This window comes from Vipera ursinii (assembly GCF_947247035.1).
Source record: "Vipera ursinii genome assembly, chromosome: 3".
Classification (NCBI taxonomy): domain Eukaryota; kingdom Metazoa; phylum Chordata; class Lepidosauria; order Squamata; family Viperidae; genus Vipera; species Vipera ursinii.
Window position 1 is genome coordinate 66267824 of NC_139516.1, and position 17311 is coordinate 66285134.

At 38.8% G+C, this 17311-nt stretch overlaps 1 protein-coding gene across 3 annotated transcripts in view; it reads left to right on the top strand.

Annotated features, from left to right (window-relative positions):
• FGGY (FGGY carbohydrate kinase domain containing) overlaps positions 1-17311 on the top strand; it is a 153007-nt gene that overhangs the window by 32715 nt on the left and 102981 nt on the right. The window lies entirely within an intron of this gene.

Sequence of the window (17311 nt, forward strand, 5' to 3'; positions counted from 1 at the left end):
AGTTTGCACCTTTTATCTATCTTGGAGACTTTTTCTTTTCCATTTGTCAATTTCCATTTCCATTTTCCATTTGTCTCTCAGTTCACAGTGGAACTATTCTTCACCTGGAGTTGACAATCTTCAGATTGATAGCTTGGAGAGGATGTTTTTAAGGTGCTTCTTTCAACACAATGGCTCAGATTCTATGTATGGCATGCGAACCTGCTGTGCAAGCAGCTGTTCTAATAATTGGCTGAGATTTGTCTCATTGTTTTCATTGAGGTTTTTTCCCTGTTATATTTGGAATTTTTGTCATTATAATCAAAGAAACTTGCCTTTGCCCCCCTTCAAATAGCAACAAATCTGGGCAAATGTCTTTTTTCCCCTCATTCATATGCAGCTTAGGAAAAAGACTTTTGAATGTTTCCCCTTCAAGAACATCAAATTTATATTGAATTTGGTCTAGTTTTCTCTGAGATGATGGGCAAACTTTTTATATATATATATATATATATATATATATATATATATATATATATATATATATATATATATATATATATATATATTTTTTTTAATTCCATTTATATCCCGCCCTTCTCCGAAGACTCAAGGCGGCTTACAAGCTTCTATGTATATGCCTGCTTATTAGGGCTTTCATACACCCCCCAAGCGGCATTATTACAAAGTCAGCTTAATTGCCCCCAACAATCTGGGTCCTCATTTTACCTACCTTGGAAGGATGGAAGGCTGAGTCAACCTTGAGCCTGGTGGGATGCGAACCTGCACTATGTATGTATGTATGTATGTATATGTATATGTATATGTATATGTACACACATACAGACACACACACACACACACACACACACACATTTTATTGGTTTTAACTATAACAATCTCCAGTGCCTAGTGTACAGCGTGTTGTCTTGGTTTATGTTTTAATAAAAGGGAAAAAAAGACAATAATAATCAATTAACAATCATTAGTGATTAAGTTTGATAATTCTATAATTAGTATATTAATTAATAATATATTTCTTTGATCTTCCCTTCTCCCGTTCATATCCTCCTTCTTAAACAAAATGTAATTCTTAATATTTTCAATATATAAATGGTTAAATATAAACACGTTTGTTTATGTTTGTACAAATAATAATAATCTCTATGTATACTTTTTGAAACTGTAGCTATTTCCTCACTTCACTCTTTTATTTGGAAGTTAACATTCTTAGCTGTCATTCTGTCAACATGATATCCCAATGAAATCTGCACCCTGGGTTTGAACGAGCTATAACTTTCATTTCATAGGGATAAGATGATCTTGTGACCAGCAATAACCTTTCTTCCCAAAGTTGTCGCTGAAACCTATCTGCCTTAGCAGCAGGTGTTGCCTGCAAATTTTCTAGAGCTCACAACACCATTCTTTTGCTCTGTGTGATAAGCAGAGGACTATTGTGTTCCCCTTTGACCAAACTGCTCAAGTTTTATAAAGGTCCTCATTATCTCCTGTTCTCTGACTCTTGGCCAGTGTAGATAGACATAGGAAAGCTTTTTAACCATACACAGTCGGTTTATCATCCCAAACTCAACAGCTTTTCACAAAGTGGTAAGTCTATAACAAAAGAAATGTTATTTTGAGTTAAACAGATGTTTTAAGTTTAAGCTCCTGAATCTTACATACAAACTGTAAAACAGTTACTTATTTTTTTGTATATAACTGAAATGCAACAGTCTGTTTTACTGCCACTTGCTAAAGAATCATACCACTAATTCAGGGTTCCCTCCTTTGACTCTTTTGAGACATGTGAGCTTCTGGGAATTGAAGTCCATTAGTATTAAAGTGGCCAAGGTTGGGGAATCCTGCATGAACCTACAAATCATCATTGTGGTACAGTGTCCTTTACCATACATAAAACAGGAAGATCTTGAGACGTTTTCTAAGTTATTTTCTGATTTTTTCTGTTTCTATCTATTTTTTTCCATTGCAGTGTTTAATTCCTATATAATCAGCTGAAGTAGCACCTGAGTGTTCTATCTCAGTTGAAGCATCTGGACTGGGTGCCCCTCAAGGTCTAATATCTGCAATCTGAAACAATTTATAAACTTGGTTTTTTTAAAAAGAATTTTTGAATTTGAATTTTATTGAATTTATATACTGCCCTTTCCAGTAGGACTCAGTTCTTGTGCATCAGTTCTTGATTGATAAACATACGTTCTTTCCACTTTAGAAAACCAAATGAACTAGCTCAGCACTGAAAAGAGGAGATGATGGAGATGGAGGCAGAAATTGTAGTGGGTATATGGCTGGCTGGCTGCCACAGTGGCAAAGAATTCTGAGCCAACCATGAAGTCATGCTGAATTTAAGGAGTTTCAGTGATCCAAAGCACGGTGTCTTTAATTTTACAAAGTAAAGTCGTCTTAAGCTAGAAGACTATTAAACAAGGACCTTTCAATGACACGAGGAGGGAATACTGCGTATAAATTTTAGTTTGAAAACATAAAATATAGTGATGTGAGAAAATTTACTTTTTCTCACTTTCTATGACTAACTTCCCCAGCCTTGAGCATAACATTGGCACTCTGCATTTCCTGCTGTTCTAGGGGTATATGAAGGCTTGGTAGGAAATTTGAGAAACGTATGTACTTTTCTATTTCAGGAAAATGAAGTCAGGAATTGAATTTGTGTGTTGTTGGCTGTGAGGCTGTGATTTTACGCTGTGTGGCTTGGCTTCTTTATTTTTAATAGTGAGTAAAAAAATGCCAAGTTCTCATTCAACAGAATACCGACATTCTCTTCTCCGTTTCCTAAAGGAACTCATGTATTAATCTTTTATAAATTGAGAGATAGGTTCTGGTTGAAAGCAGTACAGAAGAATAAAAGCAGTGGAGAATAAATAGAAGATTAATTTAATTTAATTTTTAATTTAATTTAATAATATTTATATACCGCCCTTCTCCCTGAGGACTCAGGGCGGTTCACAGGGCAGAATAAAATACTAAATACAAACGTTAAAACAAGATTAAATAATTGCCCATATTAAAACAGTTGGAATAAAATTCTAAAACACCAAGTTAAAATTAAAGCACAAAATTAAAAAACCCCACCAATCCCCATCAGGCTAGGCCGGCTTGAACAAACAGAAACGTCTTGAGATCGCGACGAAAGGAGCGAAGATCGGGCGCCATCCGGAGCTCTACTGGTAGCTGGTTCCACAGCTCCGGAGCGCCCACAGAGAAGGATCTCCCCCTGGGGGCCACCAATCGACATTCTCTGATCGGTGGCACCCTGAGGAGGCCCTCTCTGTGGGAACGCACAGGGCGCAGGGAGCTTGATGCCGGCAGCAGATGTTCCCTAAGGTACTCCGGCCCCATGCCATGAAGGGCTTTAAACACTGTTACCAGTACCTTGAATCTCATTAAACTTTCATTTATTACTGATAGCTATTAAATGTAGATTCTAAGGTCAGATTATTATTATTATTTATCCCATCTTTTTATGGATGAAAAACTTTACAATTTGCTGACAGTTTTTTGCCTTCTTTGTTTCCTTTATCTTATTTTGAGAGAGAGAGAGAGAGAGAGAGAGAGAGAGAGAGAGAGAGAGAGAGAGAGGGAGGATTGATAACTGTCTCCAAAACCCCTGTATATGGAACCTAACATTATCAGTAGCCATCCTAAAGATTTCAATGATCAATGATTCTAAACAGTAAGGACATTTTATTGTCAGAGCAGTCATTCTAATTTAAGGTGCTGTACCTTGTAGAGATTGTGATTATTTTTGATGTTTAATCATAATATGCTTTCTTTGATTTGATATAGAATCTTGTGCAAGCCAAGCAATTAATTATGCTTAAACAACCCCAAGATTAATGTCACATGAATCCAAACATTGTCAGATTGCATTGACATCAAACAGTATATCAGCAGCATTGCTTAATAAAATGATTAATCTCAGCTCTGGAACATTATGAAATCTAATGCCAATAGAGCAGTCCCAATGAGTTAACAGCAATTTTATTTCATGTAAATAGGCGTAGGATATACCATATAAGTAAATCCTTATAAATTTATAATCTAGATTAGGGGCAAGCAAAATCAATGCATTCCCTTGCCTTCAGAAGTTGTGGGTTCTCCAACACTGGAGGTTTTTAAGAAGAGATTGAACAACCATTTGTCTGAAATGGTGTAGGGTTTCCTGCTTAAGCAGAGGGTTGTACTAACTAGAAGACCTCCAAGATCCATTTCAACTCTGTAATTTTGTTATTCAGTTTCTTTTAGGTTTAACCATGATTGCAATGATTGAAGCAGCTGCATTCAAAATATTTGAAGGGCTCTTCCTATGATCTAAATACCTATGTATTAAATATTTATCTTTTCAGAAGCTTTGCAGTGAAGTAGAATTAGTCATCTAGTCCCGGAGTACCTCAGGGAACATCTGCTGCCGGCATCAAGCTCCCTGCGCCCTGTGCGTTCCCACAGAGAGGGCCTCCTCAGGGTGCCACCGGTCAGAGAATGTCGATTGGTGGCCCCCAGGGGGAGATCCTTCTCTGTGGGCGCTCCGGAGCTGTGGAATCAGCTACCGGTAGAGCTCCGGATGGCGCCCGATCTTCGCTCCTTTCGTCGCGATCTTAAGACATTTCTGTTTGTACAAGCTGGCCTAGCCTGATGGGGATTGCTGGGGTTGTTTTATCTTTGGTCTTTTAATTTTTCTTGGGGTTTTTAGCGCTGTGTTTCCATTGTTTTTAACTAGGGCAATTGTTTAATCTTTTTTTAATGTTTGTATTTGCTATTTTATTCTGCCCTGTGAACCGCCCTGAGTCCTCAGGGAGAAGGGCGGTATATAAATGTTATTAAATTAAATTAAATTAAATTAAAATTTTATCAAAATGCTACATCTTAATTTTTATTTATTAATTGAAAATTGTACTTGAGGAAATTGTTGAGAGAGACTTTAGAAATGAATACCTTGATTTTGTTTTGATATGTTTTATTTTTTCCCCCTTTACTCCTCACTCTGAAGTAGTTTATATGAAAGCAAAATTCTAAGGTCTTCCATGTAACTTGCTCTGGAATATAGGTTTTGCCTTTTCTTTGTCGTGAAATGATCAGTAATGAAAGGAATTCTACTGCCTATAGTTTCTGCAAAGTGATCTGTGAATAAGTCTGTCAAATGCCAAAAGCAATTACTCCTAGCAAATGTAAAATGTTATGGCCATTATTGAAACAGGAAAAAAAAATTGTTATATATGACAAATGCCAAGTGGGACAATTTAATTCAGTGACTGAGCTCCCTTCACCAATACAGAAATACCTTGCAAAAACATTACCTAAAGAAATTGCTCTGGGCCAATTTTTTAAATATATTAATTGGTTAAAAACCTTTTTAACATTTTAGTACCTCTTATGTTGGTATCCATCTTGTTATTTCTGAGAGCTGTACCTGAAAATTTACTGTCAAATCAAATTCTTTTTAAAAAAAACACAAAAAAACTGAAATGCAGGTCTGGTGTTCTGTTTTCATGAATTCTGAATGCCGTAGCTCAAAAAAAGATGTTTACTGTTATTCTAGACCTGAACTTTGGAAATGTGGCAGAAAAAAGCAAATTAAACTGCTGTGCCTTTTTCCCCCACCGGGTAGTCTGCATTCCTTTAAACTCTCTGAGATCAGACATTTACCTCATTATTTTTCACATTATTTGGCCTTGAACTTAACCACTTTGACTCCTGCTAGGAATGAATCACCTTGCCATTCATTTTTTTTTAGGGAAGCTGTTTTGAATTTTAAGGTTCTGAAGTTAAATAAAGAATCCTGAGGGTTCCAATTTCCTCATTAAAATTATTTTCCTCCCTTATTACTACTTAATTTTAGTAATAATTGTAATAATTGTAATAATTTAATTTAGTAACATTACCCGTATCGCTTTCCCTGGTGATATTTTTTGTTTCCTTTGTTAGCTTGCAAACAGAAGTTACTTATTGATGTTCTCTAAATCCCTGCCTTGTGAATCTGTGGCTGCTAACAAAACCTTAGCAAAAAGTCCAGAACCTATATGAACTAACTTCCAGAGAACTCTAATGCAATTCTGTTGGATACATGCTAATTAGAGGCAGAAAAAGTCTGTGTCTAAGAGAGCAGTTTAGGTTTGCTTGAAATTGGGCCTGGTATATAGACCATAAAAGGGACGCGGTGGCTCAGTGGGTTAGGATGCTGAGCTTGTCGATCAGAAGGTCGGCAGTTTGGCGGGTCGAATCCTGAGTGCCGCGTAACAGAGTGAGCGCCTGTTACTCGTCCCAGCTTCTGCCAACCTAGCAGTTCGAAAGCACATAAAAATGCAAGTAGGAAAATAGGGACCACTCCGGTGGGAAGGTAACAGTGTTCCGTGCGCCTTTGGCGCTCTAGTCATGCCGGTCACATGACCACGGATATGTCCTCGGACAAGCACTGGCTCTTTGGCTTTGAAACGGAGATGAGCACCGGCCCCTAGAGTTGGAAACGACTAGCACGCATGTGCGGGGGAACCTTTACCTTTTTTATATAGACCATACTACTTAAACATTTGTGCACCCATTTGAATTTTCAATATTTCTGCATGAATATGATGAAAATGTGATCTGTTCTCCACGCAAGCCCTAAAACTAGATAAAGAAAGCCTAGTTAAACAAATAAATCAAAAGACGTTATACATGTTCAGTTTATTAATAAGTATATTAGAACTCTAGTGCTGGTACATAATGGCAGTATAACAGAACATTTTCAAGTTGGCTGATTAAAAATTTAAGTAGTCTGTATTTCACCGTATCATAACTCAAAGTATTTTGAATGTAAGAAATACGGAAACACAGGAAAAAAACTCTCTTGTTCCATTTTTAATATATAATTCTTATTCTTATCAGTTTCTTAGCCAAGGGAGCTAGACTATATGCTGAGGTGCATGGAATGCTGTTACCTTTCCACCAAAGTGGTATCTATTTATCTATAAACGAGCTCATCCTGTTGCATGGATAAACCTGGGCTGTCAGCTGGAAATCTCAGTGTCTTAAACTGCTGAGCCATTATGCTCCTGGAGGTATTTACAGGTGCTTAATACCTACAGAAAGACAAGAAAAGAGAATAGAATGAATAAAAGGTGCATGGAAAAAGAAAGAGGAAAAAAAAGAAAAGAATATAATAAAGAGAAAAGAAATACGTAAAGTGATTTCCAACCTTCATCACAACAAATTTAGCTATTCTTCACTCTCTAAAGTTACAATCTTTTCAGAATGTCCATGAAGAATAGCCAGAAGTAACAAATTATTTTGTTTTAATCTTGAACAAATAAACTAAGCTTATATTCCATTTACCTCTAAACATTTTAATTTTTAACATTTACGTCATTCAAATATTGTTGTAGGGTTTGATTTCTCTTTGTTTGTCTCATTTATAAAGGAAGCCTCTTTTATAAATCCAATAGGAAAACAATGATCCGCTCTCTTCGTTTGCCATTTGTATTTCCCTTTTAAATTTTAAAATCCCAGCCAGATTCTTTCATAGATCCGGTGAAACATCCTCTTCTAAATATTTCTCTTGTCAGTAGTAAATCCACTTTCGATACCATCTCTGTTTTGTCAGATAAAATTTTTACGACATGTGACATGTTTTCAGTAACATCTTTTAGACATAGTCTAAGCAACGTTTATTACTGGCACTGTTAATATTGTGGTTACTATCTTCTGATTCCATTCTTAAAATGTCTCCATTAGTATTTTTATTGTAATAATTTTTACATTATCTTACGGGCCTGTATAATCCCTGTTAGTGGCCACTTTTTGAAATCATCGTCACTCCTCTTAAACTCTCCCACATCCCTTTCAAATCAAAGGCGTCCTCTGAGCAAGGAGGACATCCTGGCAGAAAATTAATTCCAATCTGTTCATCAATACCAATGGGGTTTGTTTAAAAAAATTTTTTTTTAAAGGAAACCTTTTCTTAATCTAAGTTGTATTTATTTAAGCTAATTTGCAGACAGAAACATGGGGTATCTGTTTCCAGCTTGGTATTTAAAGATTTTCCTGCAGATTTACTTTATGTTTTTGATCTAAGATGGCGGCGCCTGGAATGGCTGCGGCTGCATTGGCTCTTGAAGGCAAATAGTTTTGGGAGGGATAGTAAGGGCTATAGGCCACATGATCAGGAAGATTTTAATGTGTTTGAGCAACATGGTGGAACTAAGGTAACATACGACATACGACCGACAATCTTTGCTGGCATGGCAGTAGGTGTACATTCAAAGTGACAAAGTTATCATCATTATTACTTTTTATTTGCTGTTGTTTATCTTTTTAATATGAAAAATAATAATTTCTTTATGGTAGGAGGGAGGGAGGGAAGGAAGGAAGGAGCTACACCAAATGGGATAATATATTTTCTTGTCTCATTGCCAGCATTTACATTCTCTTTTATTTTAAATGCATTCTGATACATGATAACTTTATTGTCACTTTGAATGTACACCAATCGGCATACATCAAAATGAAATTTCGTTGCATACAGCTCTCAAAGGGTCACCACCTCCGATATATACTCCTTGTTCGGGGCCCACTCAAATTTCACATTGTCCATTTTAGTCTCTAGGGAGTGAACGATGGCAAACAGGACAGATGGAAATGGGGCTCCATGTGGATTAGCCCTCAAGTTAGCTTGTATTCTGACAACCTCGCCTTCTTTCCTTTTTCTGATCCTGACTCTTCCACCCTTTCCTTAAAGAGGCCTTGCTTCTTTTTGCCCCTGGAGCACGCTGCCGCCGCCACCACCAACTCCTCCAAAAGCCTCTCTCTCTTCCTCTGGGCTTGCCGACAGCCTCATCCAGTTCCTTCGCTCCATAAGCTCCAGGTCCTCTCCTCCTCTGCCTCCTCTGGAAACAGCCCTGATTTGCAATACAATCCATCACTGGGCCAGCAGTCAGATCTTGCTGCTGGTAGAACAAATTCAAACAGCGCCAACGACTTTTAACGGTCTCACCAACAGTTCCAAAACAACTAGAAACTCGCCATGCCAGCAAAGATTGCCGGTCGTATGTCGTATGTTACCTTAGTTCCACCATGTTGCTCAAACACATTAAAATCTTCCTGATCATGTGGCCTATGATGTCTCCATAAATAAAAAAGCTCAATATAATTCATAGAAGGCGATGAGGAACACCAAAATTTTTGCAAGCCCAATATCCAGAATTATTCTTTTTTTTTACTGATTTCAAATACACTTAAAACTAACTCCAAAGCAGTCAATGTTCAAGTAGCCATTCCTCTAATTAAACATCTGAATGACGTTGGGGAAAGAGGGGAAGACAGGTTGCCTAGGAAACAAATCAGACAGGAGAGTCAGGAGCCCCTAGTGGCTTAATAGTCACAGAAAGAAACTTAGGAAAGGCCTGCCCTAATGGATCAATCACACAGTTAAAAGTGACTGTGGGAAGTTTATCTTTTCAGAAGCTTTGCAGTGAAGTAGAATTAGTCATCTAGTCCTGTTTCGTGTCTGGTTTACCTGGGAGGGATGACACAAACAAACTTTGGCATAAAAAGAATTTGAGGGTGGGTGGGGAGAAACAATTTGAAGGCTTGATGAATCTGAGTATGCGCTCCATTTTTTTCTGCTGTTAACAGGCCTTTTAGAGTTCTTTTAAAGATGAATCCACTTCAGTCATAAAGGCATTCTGAATCTTAAAATCAGCAGGATCCTCAAACCTTTATCCTTATCCACCTCAAAACTCAGCAAGACAAACCAATACTGCACTAGCGGCTTTGTGTGTTTATGCCCCATCCGTTTTTCTTTTGAAGGCCATGTGTATATTTATACTCATCCAACTTTACCCAAAGAGCCTTTATTAGAAAACAAATGTGGTTTATCTTCAAGATAAAACAGTCGGTGGCATGATGTGAGCTGGAAATAGTAAGGTCCAGTATGGCACCCTTCTTTGCCATGTTTTTCTAAAACTTTAAATCTCCATTCCTTGTTGAGCCTTCTCTGCCTAAACCAGTTGTACCCAGGACATGACCCATTTTTCCTGTTTTGCTGGCTCAGGAAGGGAAATCCAAAATACATCATTGCAATTACAAGTATTAAGACAACTTCTGATCACATCACCCAAAGCAGCACAGAATGTTTGAATCAGTTCCAGTCAAAATGATCCTTTTTTGATTCATGCTAGAACCAAACCAGACCATTCTATATTGTACATAACTCATAAAACACACAGGTTTTTTTTTAGTACAAACTATTGAGGTTTCTTTTGTAAACTCCGCTACAGACTTCCATATGAAGACTGGAGCTTTTGTAGATGTAAATAATAAAGACAGTTTGGTCTGTTGTTTTTTAAAATGGAGCAAGTCAAAGTTATGTTTATTCAAAAATAATGTTTAAATCAGAGGAGGCTTGAGAATTGTTCAAGCTGGAGCATGATTCGCATTTTGTATATTAATATGTAGAAGTGAATGCTGTTAATTTAATGGTTTTGTACTTCTCCAGCTTTTGTAAGGCAACTTTCATTTTACAGAAATTATCAGGGTGTAAGAAATGCATATTTTATGATAAATCACACATGAAATCTGTATTTATAGTATAATATACTCCGAATATTAGTCTATCATAGAATACCGGTACTGGTATCCTCGACTTAAGACCACAGTTGGGATGAGAATTTCCATTGCTAATCAAGGTGGTTGTTAAGCAAATCACTCCTGATTTTACAAGCTTTTTTTGCCACGATTGTTAAAAGAATCACTGAAGTCGTGAAGTGAATCACGTAGTTGTTAAGTCTGGCTTCCCCTATTGACTTCCCTTGTTGCAAAGATTACAAAATTGACGTCGTTTGAAATGAGCGTGTTCTTCATTTGAAGCAATTTCAAGTTCAAAGCCACTTTGTCAGTAAATGCCAATGTTGTATAGAGAGATACATGTGAGAATCCACTTGGGGAAAATCAGAATTTATCCACCCTGAACAATAGAAACTCCTCCTGCTTGGAAGAATCTGGAAGAAACCAAAGGGAGAGTCCTCCCCGGAACTGTCTCCTGGATAAAAGGGGATACAAATCTAAATAACAAGAATAACATAAATTGTTTCTGGATAGCTGGCATATCCCCTTCATGGATTACTGCCTTGTCGTGGCGAAGGGGCTTGCGTAATTCAATGAAGCTATGAGCTATGCCGTGCAGGGCCACCCAAGACGGACAGGTCATAGCAGAGAGTTCTGACAAAACGTGATCCGCTGGAGAAGGAAATGGCAACCCACTCCAGTATCTTTGCCATGAAAACCCTATGGACAGTACCAAAAGACAAAACGATATGACGCTGGAAGATGAGCCCCTCAGGTCGGATGGCGTCCAATATGCTACTGGGGAAGAGCAGAGGGCTAGTACTAGTAGCGCCAGAAAGAATGAAGCGACTGGGCCAAAGCTGAAAGGACGCTCAGCTGTGGATATGTCTGGTGGTGAAAGGAAAGTCCGATGCTGTAAAGATTTTTCTCCATAGGAACCTGGAACGTAAGATCCATGAATCAAGGCAAGCTGGTCGTGGTCAAACAAGAGATGACAAGACTGAAGATCGATATCTTAGGTATCAGCGAACTAAAATGGACAGGAATGGGTGAATTTAATTCAGATGACCATCAGGTATACTACTGCGGGCAAGAATCCCTCAGAAGAAATGGAGTAGCCTTCATAGTCAATAAGAGTAGGAAAAGCAATACTGGGATACAATCCCCAAAATGACAGAATGATCTCAGTTTGAATCCAAGGCAAACCATTCAGTATCACAGTAGTCCAAGTCTATGCCCCAACCACCGGTGCTGAAGAGGATGAAATTGATCGGTTCTATGAAGCCCTACAGCACCTTATAGGACTAACACCAAAAAATGATTGGATTGGGATTGGAATGCTAAAGTAGGAAGCCAAAAGATAACTGGAATAACAGGCACGTTTGGCCTTGGAGTACAAAATGAAGCAGGGCACAGGCTGATAGAATTTTGTCAAGAGAATATAATGGCCATAGCAAACACTTTTCCAACAACCCAAGAGACGGCTCTACACATGGACATCACCAGACGGTCAACACAGAAATCAGATTGACTATGTGCTCTGCAGCCAAAGATGGAGAAGCTCTATACAGTCAGTAAAAACAAGACCAGGAGCTGACTGTGGCTCAGACCATGAACTTCTCGTTGCAAAATTTAGGCTTAAACTGAAGAAAGTAGGGAAAAGCACTAGGCCACTCAGGTATGAACTAAATCATATCCCTGTTGAATATACAGTAGAGGTGACAAATAGATTTAAGGAATTAGACCTGATAGACAGAGTGCCTGAATAATTATGGACGGAAGTTCACAACATTGTACAAGCAGTAGCAACTAAAACCATCCCAAAGAAAAAGAAATGCAAGAAAGCAAAATGGTTGTCTGAGGAAGCTTTGCAAATAGTTGAGGACAGGAGGGAAGCGAAAGGCAAGGGAGAAAAAGAATGATACACCCAATTGAATGAAGAATTCCAGAGAATAGCTAGAAGAGATAAGAATGCCTTCTTAAATGAACAGTGCAAAGAAATAGAGGAAAACAATAGAATAGGGAGGACTAGAGATCTCTTCAAGAAAATTGGAGAGATGAAGGGAATGTTTCATGCAAAAATGGGCATGATAAAGGACCAAAATGGCAGGGACCTAACAGAGGCAGAAGAGAGTAAGAAGAGGTGGCAAAATTACACAGAAGTACTATACAGGAACGAACATAACGTCCTTGATAACCACGATGAGGTGGTCACTGACCTCGAGCCAGACATCCTAGAATGTGAAGTGAAATGGGCCTTAGAAAAGCTGAGCAACAACAAAGCTAGTGGAGGTGACAGTATTCCAGCTGAGCTATTCAAAATCTTAAAAGACGATGCAGTAAAAGTGCTACACTCAATTTGCCAGGAAATTTGGAAAACTCAACAGTGGCCACAGGATTGGAAAAGATCAGTTTACATTCCAATTCCAAAGAAAGGCAGTGCCAAAGAATGTTCAAACTATCGCACCATTGCACTCATTTCACATGCTAGTAAAGTTATGCTTAAAATCCTACAAGTTAGACTTCAGCAGTATGTGGATCGAGAACTACCAGAAGTACAGGCAAGATTTCGAAGAGGCAGAAGAACTAGAGATCAAATTGCCAACATACACTGGATCATGGAGAAAGCTAGGGAGTTCCAGAAAAACATCTACTTCTGTTTCATTGAGTATGCTAAAGCATTTGATTGTGTGGATCACAACAAACTGTGACAAGTTCTTAAAGAGATAGGAGTACCAGACCATCTTATTTGTCTCTTGAGAAACGTATATGTGGGTCAAGAAGCAACAGTGAGAACTGGACATGGAACCACTGATTGGTTCAAAGTTGGGAAAGGAGTCCAGCAAGGCTGTATACTGTCGCCCTGCCTATTTAACTTATATGCAGAGCACATCATGAGAAAGGCAGGGCTAGATGAATCAAAAGTTGGAATTAAGATTGCCGGAAGAAATATCAACAACCTAAGATATGCAGATGATACCACTCTAATGGCAGAAAGTGAAGAGGAACTAAAGAGCCTCTTGTTACGAGTAAAGGAGAGTACAAAAGTTGGGTTGAAACTAAACATTAAGAAAACCAAGATCATGGCAGCCGGCCCTCTCAATTCCTGGCAAATAGATGGGGAAGAAATGACAGATTTTATTTTCCTGGGCTCCAAGATCACCACAGACGGGGACTGCAGCCAAGAAATTTAAAGACGCTTGCTCCTGGGGAGGAAAGCCATGGCAAATCTAGACAGCACACTAAAAAGCAGAGACATCACCCTGTCAACAAAAGTGCGTATAATCAAGGCTATGGTCTTCCCAGTTGCAATGTATGGCAGTGAAAGTTGGACCATAAAAAAGGCTGAGCGCCAAAGAATTGAAGCCTTTGAACTATGGTGCTGGAGAAGACTCCTGCGAGTCCCTTGGACTGCAAGGCGATCAAACCGGTCAGTCCTAGAGGAGATCAACCCTGACTGCTCTTTAGAAGGCCAGATCCTGAAGATGAAACTCAAATACTTTGGCTACCTAATGAGAAGGAAGGACTCACTGGAGAAGAGCCTAATGCTAGGAAAGGTTGAGGGCAAGAGAAGAAGGGGACAACAGAGAATGAGGTGGCTGGATGGAGTCACTGAAGCAGTAGGCATGAGCCTAAATGGACTCCAGAAAATGGTAGAGGATAGGAAGGCCTGGAAGAACGTTGTCCATGGGGTCACGATGGGTCGGACACGACTTCGCAACTAACAACAACAACAACAAGCTGGCATATGAAAAATATTTTCTTATTTAAAGGCAATAAAAGATTTTTATGTCTAGAATTACGGATAGTCCTCAACTTATGGCCACAAAATTTTGGCTGCCAAGTGAGACGTTTGTTAAGTGAATTTTGCCCCATTTTATAACTTTTCTTGCCACAATTGTTAAGTGAATCACGGTAGCTGTTAGAAACATGGTTGTTAAGTGAATCTGCCGTCCCCATTGAATTTGCTTGTCAGAAGGTTGCAAAAGGGGATCACATGACCCAGGGACACTGTAGCCGCCATAAATATGAGTCAATTGCCAAACATCCAAATTTTGATCATGTGACCATGCTGATGCTGCAGTGGTCTAAGTGTGAAAAATGGTCATAAGTCACTTTTTTCAGTGCAGTTGTAACTTTTTACAGTCAACTAAATGAACTGTTATAACTTGCGGACTGCCTGTACTGTTTTGAAGCGTAGCTGCCAAAATTGCCTGTAGATTGCTTCCATTAGTGTAAAATCAGTTACCACTGTATCTATTTGAAGCAGCTATTACATTTCCAAATATCAGCTTAGAGGCAGTGCTTACTTAGTTCTTGACAAAATTCTCATAGTTTTTTGTTTGTTTTTCATCCGATGCCTGTTAAGCTTTCCTTTGTTAATTTGAAACTGCTTCCTCTGCAAGTTGGATATTTACTAATGGTATGGCCTCCCTCGCTTTTGTTCATCTGTCTTTTGTTCATTTGCTGAGGATATTTGGTACCTATTCCCTGCTGCTGAGGTCAACTTTTGGAATCTTTCCTTTGCTGGTTGAGTTTCCTCCATCCTAATTTCATCCCCCATTTTCTTACGAGATCCTAGAAGGACAGGTGTCAAGGTTCCGACTAATGAAACACTTCAAAGAATGGAAGTTTTTGCTTTGACAACAGGTTTCCAAGGGTGTTACAATAGATAGGGGTAATTGAATCCATACATCTGTCTCAAATTTGCCTCCAGCAATGGACAGTGCTCCTTGTTTCTAACATACCTTTCACCTGTTTGAGTGCTCCTGAGGTTGGGTGACCATAATAAACCCAATCCTATTACGATTAGAGCTCTTTTTGCATGAAACCTCTCTGTGTTGTTACTGTAGTTAAAGATTACATAGCTTCACAGTATAGCATAATAGCCAGTGAAGTCTGGGGAAGGGGCCAAGAAGAAGCACCGCTGAATGAATCTATGGTGGAATGTAGTATGGATTCCCAGGAGGGAGGGGCTGCATTCCTGAGGAGCAAAAAACAGTGAGGTTTAGATAGTTTGAGTGGGAGGAAGAGAGTCAGAACAGAACAGCTCCTCCCTAGGAATTCTTAGAGTATATGTTTAAAGTTGTAAGATGGGGGGATCTCCAAACTTTGCCATTTTTAAGACTTGTGGATTATTCCGAGACATCCTCAGCCAGCCATGCTGTATTCTGGGAGCTGAAGTCCACAAATCTTAAAGTCGCCAAGTTTGGAGTTTTCTGGTGTAAGAAGTAGTTTGGCAAGCTTTATGTCTACGGGCGAGGAACAATAAGGGAAACTGCTTAGATGAACCTCCATGTGTCTTTGTTGGGTTGTAGCAGCCTGACTGGACCTGACATAAGCTTGTCCCCATGGCATTTGATATTTCAAACATAACAAATAGGGCACTTTGCAACAAGCTCGGTTTCAGAAGTGCTACTTCACAATTTAAGCAAATTTCCCTGAAAAACACTTTTTTTTGTAAAAGATGGATTGCTTTTAAGTGTAGCGCAGTGAAAAAGTTCTCACTCCTGTCCACTTCATTTTTCCCCCACTTGTTACCAACTCAGGTGGATAGTTTTGTACCATGTGGGAACTACTAGCTGATACTTCTGGCAGCACCCAATTTCTGAGTATTCTTTGAACCATAATGTTGTATATGATGAAGCTCCAATGGCAAGATGCAGAAAAACAAGAATTAAAAAAAGTTGTTTTAGTTTGGAGTAGTAGGCAACATCATCTGTAGTTTATGGATATAGTCTGCTATCAGTTTTTACTTCATTGTAAACATGAAACACAATAAAATTAATTATTGCTATTAAAGTCTGTGACCTTTAAGTATGCTAATGTATGCTAAGTATGTTGGCTTGGTTGCTCAACAGTGAGAAACTGGTGAAGCGGGCACAGCAGTGCCTGCATATTCTGCGTCACATGAAAAAAGCATATCTTCCTTCCCCTGTCCTGACCACTTTCTACAGGGGGACGATTGAGAGCATCCTGTCATACAGCATCACAGTCTGGTTTGGAAGCATCACTGCTTCAGACAGGAAGGTGGTGCAGAGAGTGGTGAGGATGGCCGAAAAGATCATTGGCAGTTCCCTCCCCTCCATTCAGGACATAGCACAGAAGTGTTGCTTGAGCAGGGTCCATAAGATTATCTGGGACACTACACATCCTCTTCACAACCTGTTTTCCTTGTTACCTTCTGGGAGGAGGCTTTGTGGTATCCGTAGCAGAACATCCAGATTCAACCATAGTTTCATTCCATACAGCATTAACCTTGTGAACTCTCAGGCTTCCTCCTTCCATTATATATTCAAGATGGACAGTATTTAATATTTATTTATGTATATGTAGGGGTGTGGGTCTATACATATGTTGTATATAGTATGTTTTAGGTGTGTGTCATGTATTTGTTTCACTTCGAGAGCGGGCAACTAAATTTCATTTTTGATGTGTGCCGTTGTGCCCACAGTAAAAAATGACAATACAGGTTATCTTATCTAATGCTGAGGTTTTTCTTACAGTATGATCTTTAACTAACAAGGATTGTTATTTCTGTTGTTTTCAAGTTTTTAAGGCGCTGAATCTGATGCTAATTTAATGTTAGCCGGGGTGCCCTAGTACTGTTTAGTGTTCTGTCCTTTCTGATAAAGGACAATATTTCTAGCTCATGGTTGAAAAGAGGGGGTCCTCTCATTCTGTCCTTTTTATAAGATTTTGTTTTTTTTAATTATTTCACTTGACTTTTATGCTTGAACTCTATCAGTACAGGCATGGC